This window comes from Carlito syrichta, unplaced genomic scaffold (assembly GCF_000164805.1).
Source record: "Carlito syrichta isolate Samal-C Ts95f unplaced genomic scaffold, Tarsius_syrichta-2.0.1 Scaffold315355, whole genome shotgun sequence".
In the NCBI taxonomy this organism is placed as follows: Eukaryota; Metazoa; Chordata; class Mammalia; order Primates; family Tarsiidae; genus Carlito; species Carlito syrichta.
In genome coordinates this window covers 629010-636169 of record NW_007259451.1, presented here as the reverse complement: position 1 = coordinate 636169, position 7160 = coordinate 629010, and the positions used below count along the sequence as shown (strand labels likewise).

At 42.4% G+C, this 7160-nt stretch overlaps 1 protein-coding gene across 3 annotated transcripts in view; it reads left to right on the top strand.

The window, feature by feature from the left end:
* Positions 1-7160, top strand: part of TMOD2 (tropomodulin 2) — a 55067-nt gene that overhangs the window by 414 nt on the left and 47493 nt on the right. The gene's annotated exons all lie outside the window — the stretch shown is intronic.

Genomic DNA, 7160 nt, shown 5'->3' with positions numbered 1-7160 from the left:
AGCCTCTGCAGCCCGCTGGGCCGCGGCGGTAAGGGCGCGGTCTCCTGGCCTGCGGGCTGCGGGGCTGGGTTTTTCCACGCTGGGCTTTGTTCCCCACTTTCTGCTTTCCTGTGAGTGTACCATAAGCTCCTGGAGTCTCATGCGTCCAAGCAGGCGTAGGGAAGAGGGGACTCGCCGGCGTGTTTGCCTGAGGTCCCTGTCGCTGTCACTCGCAGGGCGTTTCAGCCTCGCGCAGTGCCGCCCGATGCACGTCCTCTACACCCTTGGGGGCTTTTTCCGGTTCAAGTAGAGGTATTATGTGCTCCTTCGAGGCTTCCTCAATTTTCCCTGTTAACCTGTAGAAATGAAGACTGGTTTGATAATAATAATAATAATACGGCCCCTCATGGTTTTTGTTGTTGTTGTTGTTGTTGTTGCTGTTGTTTTTACGTATTCAGAGGTGGGAAGGTGATGTGGTCAAAATGCAAATTAGCAATGAAGGCCGTGAGTGCTATGGCTTAGACATCAAAATCACGAGGCACTCGGGAAGGGAATGAGAAGAAGGTCGAAGGAGGTATTTTAAAAACCGGGTTGCCTTCCTGACTCGACCATTAAGGAGCCAAGGAACCCTGGGCAAGTCGCTTCACCGCTCTGAGCCTCTTTCTGCGTGTAAAATGGGGTGTTGGGACTTAATGATGTCTAAACCTCAGTTCTTCCAAGAGTCTGCTATCAGGAACTGAAGTGACAAGGGTGCTTGTGTTTAACACCTTTATAAGAAACCCGATTGTGACAGAACAAGTGACTCTGCCCTCGTGAGGTAGAAAGATTTTTCAGGGCTTGGTCAATCTGATTTAAAAACAAAACAAAAAAAAATCAAAACTGATTTTCTCTATCTACACTCTGCAGTCTAACCCAACAAATATGCATTATAACCATTTTAATTTGTGTACGTTACTGTACATCGATGAGCAACAATGTGGTGGCTTTTGTTTTAATTTTCTGAACGTGAGGTGATGGGATCAGCATATAAAGGGTTAGTGGCTTCCCAGGGCTGGGCCTGAACAGTCAAACGTGGTCAGCAATGGAGGGGGAGAGGGAGGGTGGAAACCCCAGCAAGAAGTAACTAGAGTGTGTATAGACACTGAGAAAAAGAGAGGATGCGTACTGATGGATCATTGTTGGAGAAAGAAATACACAATAGAAGGAATGAGAGAACGAGAAACTCAGTGCTGTGCAAACCATAGCGTAACAGTTGATTCAGGCGAGGACTCACCAACTGGCACAAAACCTTTGAGCGAAAGGCGGTTGGAGAATAGGATTTTCACATTATTTCAAAATATCTCACCACAGATGACTTAGGAAAAATGTGCCCTTACAATGGAGAGATTAGGAAGGCACCACCTTTAACCAAATGATCAAGTTTAGCTGCATCTATTCTGAGCCTCCCATTGGGATGCAGTAAGAAGGCCATAACTTCATTTCTGTAGTGTTCCTGCCAAAAAGACTTGGGAGAGGCGTAACGATTGTAGAATGAGATACTCTAGTAACATTACAATGAATTGGGATGTGTGAACTTTGAATCCTAGATGAGGAAAAAGAAAACTATAAAAGACAATTTGGGCTGGGCATGGTGGCTCACACCTGTAATTCTAGTGGTTTAGGAGGCTGGGGTGGAAGGCTTGCTTGAGCCCAGGAGTTCAAGGCTGCAGTGAGCTATGATCCCACCACTGCACTCCAGCTGAGGAGCAAAGGGAGAACCTTTCAAAAAAATTAAAGACCACTTGGAGACACTTGGGGATATTTGAGTATGGACTACATGTTAGATAATATTATGGCATTACTGCTCATTTTCTTAGGTACAATAATGATACTGTGATTATGTAGCAGACTAGACCATGTTTGTTCTTTGGTGTTGTGGGTATTAGAGGTGAACTGTCATGACATCTGCAACTTTCAGCTGGTTCAGAAGAAAAGGTGTGGGAGCAGTAAAGCAAGTTCAGGAATGTAGAAAATGTGGTAGGGTGATGGCAGTTGTGAATAAAGAATAATGGGGTACAGGTGTTGATTGTACTATTCTTTTAACTTTTCTTTGGATTTCAACTTATTAAATAAAAAATTGATGATCAGTATGATAAATAAGTAAAATAAAGAGGAAGTGTCGTAGCAGATGTACAGCTGCAGTTAGTGACAGACAACTGAAGTGAATCTGTGGGAAACTTACTGGTTTTAAGTTCTCAGGTTTAAATCCTGTTGGAGGTGTGAGTGGGGTTAGGGGAAGAACCCTTTTTTGGTTCAGCTTGGCTACTATCATTCATTTATGATTAAGATACCCCACCCCCTGGCTCCAGCCTCAAAGTATTAGTAATTCTCCCAAGCCTTAAAAATTCTAGTCCTACCCAAGGACCATCCTGAGAGTGCTGTCCCTTTCCTCCCTGTGTCCGAGATCTGTGTCAGTATGTAGGGAAGTTTGAGAACATCAGTGGTGGTTCATTTTATTTTGGATTATGGAAGTGTTGCGGGGTGGGGGGGGGAAACTGATCCTACTTTGTGATAGAAGTTGTAGGGTTTCTTCTCATTCCCTTGTTTATAGATCACATATAACCAAATGTTGTCCTTATAGACCATAAGTGGTCCAAAGAAGTTCATACAAGGCATGTGCAGAAGACACTTCCTGTTACCAGATCACAGAACAGTATCAACTCTTAAAATACACTTAATCTCTTATACAGAATCCTTTGCTGCAAGAATATTTTTGCTATACCTGGATTTTATGTGTGTGTATGTATGAAATTATTAAAGACTGTATATATGTGTGTGTATCTGTGAATCTCTCCACCAATATTCCCCAAAATATTAGAATGTGAATAGGTTACAAGGAAAAGAAAGTGCCTAATCAGATTTGGAAAACACTAGGGCAAACAAACCTGGAAAAGTTTGTTTATTCTTGGCTTTTCAGAGCCTTTCATGGACTAATGATCATGGTGTGTGGGGATAGAGGTGGGGTGGGAATGTCTGTAGGATGTGGTATGGATTATTTTCCAGACTGTGTGCAAAAGAATTTTTTTTTAATCTTGAGGGACTAGCATTGCATGGAACCAACTTTGAAAAGCACTGCCTTTAATGCATCTTTGACTGGAGGGTCAGGACATGTGGATAAAACATGTAGGTCATAAGTATTGGTGCTTCAAATTACCTGCAGATTAGAATTTAAATTTCATTTTCTGGTTTTAATGAATGATAACTGTCCTCAATCTACCTTTCCAACTTTAATTTCCCACATTTCTTCCTATAAACTGTTTGGTACTTTATTGTATACTATGAATGATTTTTATTTTCAGTATATCAAAAAGCCAATTATACACAACTTTGAGGGCTTTATGGTTGTGTAAAATGAGATGCACCATTCTGCTATGACTCTTCCGAGGAGCTGAGATAGCCACCTTTCCTTACAAAGCCATTTTGGGTTCCTTGGCCTTGGTCCTATGTTTCAGCACAACCTTCCTCAAAACTGTGATTCATGCTCTTTCTGCTTTTATGTTTTGTCCTCCTGTTTTAGCATCAAGGCTGCCCCGCTAATTATCTTTTGTTGTTGTTGTTGTTGTTTTGAGTTAGGGTCTTACTCTGTTGCCCAGGCTGGAGTGCACTAGCATGCTCATGGCCACCGCAGCCTCAACCTGCTGGGCTCAGGTGATCCTTCTGCCTCAGCCTCCCAAGTAGCTGGAACTACAGGTGTGTGCCACCACACCCAGCTAATTTTTTGAATTATTGTAGAGATGAGGTCTCACCAAGTTGCCCAGACTGGTCTCAAACTCATAGGCTCAGGCAGTCCTCTCACCTCCACGTCCCAAAGTGCTGGGATTACAGGTATGAAACACCATACCCAGCTCATTAATTATCTTTTTCACATGTGTCACCAATATTCCTGGATTCCCCTAGTGATAGCAGGATGGGGTGAGAGTGAAAAGGTCAGCGCTAGGATTGCAAGTGACAGGAGCTCATGAAACAGGACACAAGTCAGCCATGCCAAGCCTGGACATGAGGAGAAAGGAGCACAACTGGGGCACTAGCCCTAAGAAGGAAGCAGGAGGCCTCTCATCAGAGTGGCTGGAGGGGTGTGGAGTCTAGTAAGCTGGATGTGTGGGGACAACTATCCTCACTGTTTACAAACAAACTTTCTAACTGGGCGGTGCCCATTCCATACCAGTTGCTAAATGTTTTGCATATCATCTTGGTAAGTAGTCATAAATCAAGGTGTACACAGCACCCGTAAGTCATAACAAAGCATAGATCAAAATCTACCTGGTATACAGATGACAAAGGAAGAGACAAGATAGGTGGATAAAAGACCACATAAGCAGGCAGAAGCAAGGAGGGCACATGAATCAAAGGTCAAAGAGCAGGAAACCCAGGGTGCCAATCAGGAGGTTAGAAACCCATAAGTTCCCAAAGGGAAAAAGAGAGAACATGGTTAGAACCAACAGGCAGTTAAAAACCAGAAAGGGACAGATCCCCAGGTGGAAGGCAAGGGGGTAGACAGAGGCCAAGAAATAGGAACTCCTCCAAAAACAGAAAATAAGGCCAGACAGGAGGGACAAGTCACCAACAGGAAATAGGACCTGCCAAGAGAATTAGAAACCAGGAGGCAGTCTGAGCAGACAGTAAGACTTCCATGTGAAAGAGCTTCTGCCCTGGCCCGGGAGCTTTTTGGCTACTTCCTGCCCCAGTGGAAATCTATCTCATAGTTTGGCCAGCCTACACCATGGCAGCTTGCTACACCTGGCAAGGCTGACCCCACAGCTCTTACAGAATGCGGCTCCTTCATACTCAACAGATCCTGATGAGGAAAACAGACCAAGAGAATATGCCAAAAAGGACAGCATTCCCAGACCAAGAATGAAAGACCTATAGGTTTGACTGAGGCTTCTTGTGCTAGGCATTGTACCTAGTATGTATACTGTAACCTTAAGTGTCACCTCCACCTTCTGAGATAAGTACTGGTTTTTGCATATTTTGCAGAAGGAAAAACAACAGACTTGGAGAGGTTGTCACTGTACACATATCTGTACCATTAGACCTTGGGCTGCTAGACTACAAGGCCCGTGCTATTAGTCTTCTGGGTTCTTCTAAGCCTAGAAGGGAGCAGTCACTAATGGGCACATTGTTATAAAAGGGGACTGTTTTCAAGCACTACTTAAGCTTTGACAAGTTTTATCTCTTAAGACAGGAAAATTAATAACAAAGGTCTCAGATACAAGCTCTGGTAAGATCTGTTCTTCATTTCCCTTTCAGCCTCTCCTTCCTTTTGCCTTACTATAGTTTTTGCCCGAAATTCCTCCTTATTCAACCTTGTTCTCTGTCTTTTATCCTCCACAAGTATTCCTCAGAATATGTGGGAACTATTTCATTGCTTAAAAAAAAAGAAACAAGCTGGGCACAGTGGTTCACACCTGTAATCTCAGCACTTTGGGAGGATGAGGCAAGAGGACTGCTTGAGCTCAGGAGTTCAAGATCAGCCTAGACAACACAGTGAGACCTCGTGTCTACCAAAGAAATCCAAAGATGAGCTGGGTGTGGTGATGTGCTCCTGTAGTCCTAGCTACTCAGGAGACTGAGGCAGAATAATCACTTGAACTCAGGAGTTCGAGGCTGCAGTTAGCTGTGGTGGTGCCACTGTACTCCTAGGTGACAGAGCAAGACCCTGACTCAAAAAAAAAAAAAGAAAGAAAGAAAGAAACAGACTTAACTGGCCTATTTTCAAATAGCTAAGTTCTAAAACACAGACTACCTTTGTTACATCTTTGAATTTTCCTAGCAGCTAAAAATGAATTAAATTTCCAGGATTGATTCATGTTTTGTTGGAGGGTACAATGATATGCTAATTTTGTTCTTATTTACTAATTTTATAAAATACAGATTTGAATCTTATGAAAATTGGTTCACTAATTATTTCAAAATTAATTTGGAATACAGAAGATATATTAAAAAGGGTAAATAGTGATAACCTCTCATTTACTGACCTCTCCGCTTAGGAAAAAAAGCATTATCAGCACTGTTGAAACTCCAAGACTCCCTTCTCCAACTAAGTTTCTCCCCACCCTTGTGGTGTTTGTCCTTTCTATGAGCAGTCCTTTGTAGCTCTCCAGGACATGTATATATGCCTAGGCAATTGATGGCATTATTTTGTCCATTTGAAAAACTTTTCACTAGGCTTTAAGAGCATTTTTTAATTAACTCTTTTGTAAAGTTAGTCTTTGGTTTGGTTTGGGTTTGGTTTGGGTTTGATACATGCTTGTTTGTTGACTTTGGTTCTTTGTGGGTAGGTGGGGCCAAAGGCTGGGCACTTCCTATTGTGTCTAATGTTCCTCTTTCATACCAGTTTTACAAATAAGGTAGTGGAAAGAGAAGCAAAAAGCCACACTACTTACTTTCCTTCCCATGGCTTGTATCTGGATAATAAGAAGAGTTATTTAAGGTTCTAAGTCAACCTTCCATCAGCTCAAATCTTGTCTCCTATTTTCCATTTTCCCAACCAGCCCCCGTACCTGCCCACCTGAACTCCGGAAACCTTGCTTGGCATTTCACTCCAATGTGTATATTAATGTTTTATTACATGTGGAGTGCTTGTCATGGGACAGATGCTCTGCCAGAGGCAAGGCGGCAGCAGTGCTTTGCAAACTTCCCATTGGATCATGGCTAACAAGAGGGGAAGACAAATGTGAACTCTGTGGCATTGGTGAGGGCTAGAGGAGACCAGCCATGAGTGGGAAAGTCTGATCTGACATTAAAAGCTATGAGAATGCTGCGTTTGGCTCCATAGTATATCTGTTTGTTTCTTAAAAATAGTAACTGGCTTTCCCCTAAACATCTTCAAGTTAAAGTTGTGCTCTAGGAAGGTACAATTTTTTTTTTCTCCTCTGGCTTTGAGACCCCCTGGTACATTGACACATATGTATAGTTTGTTTTTAAAGGGTATTGTTATATCATATAACATTCTGTTGTAATAATATGTCTTTCCCTGCTGAACTATAAGCTCAGTTAGAGCACAAGATATCATCTGTTTTGTTCACTGCTATTGTCACAGCAATGTCTGGGAAAGGTAGGCTTTCAATAAATATTTGTTGAATGAATATAGAAACCTGAGCTTAAGAAGCCCAGGATTATAAAGAATTATGATATGGTCC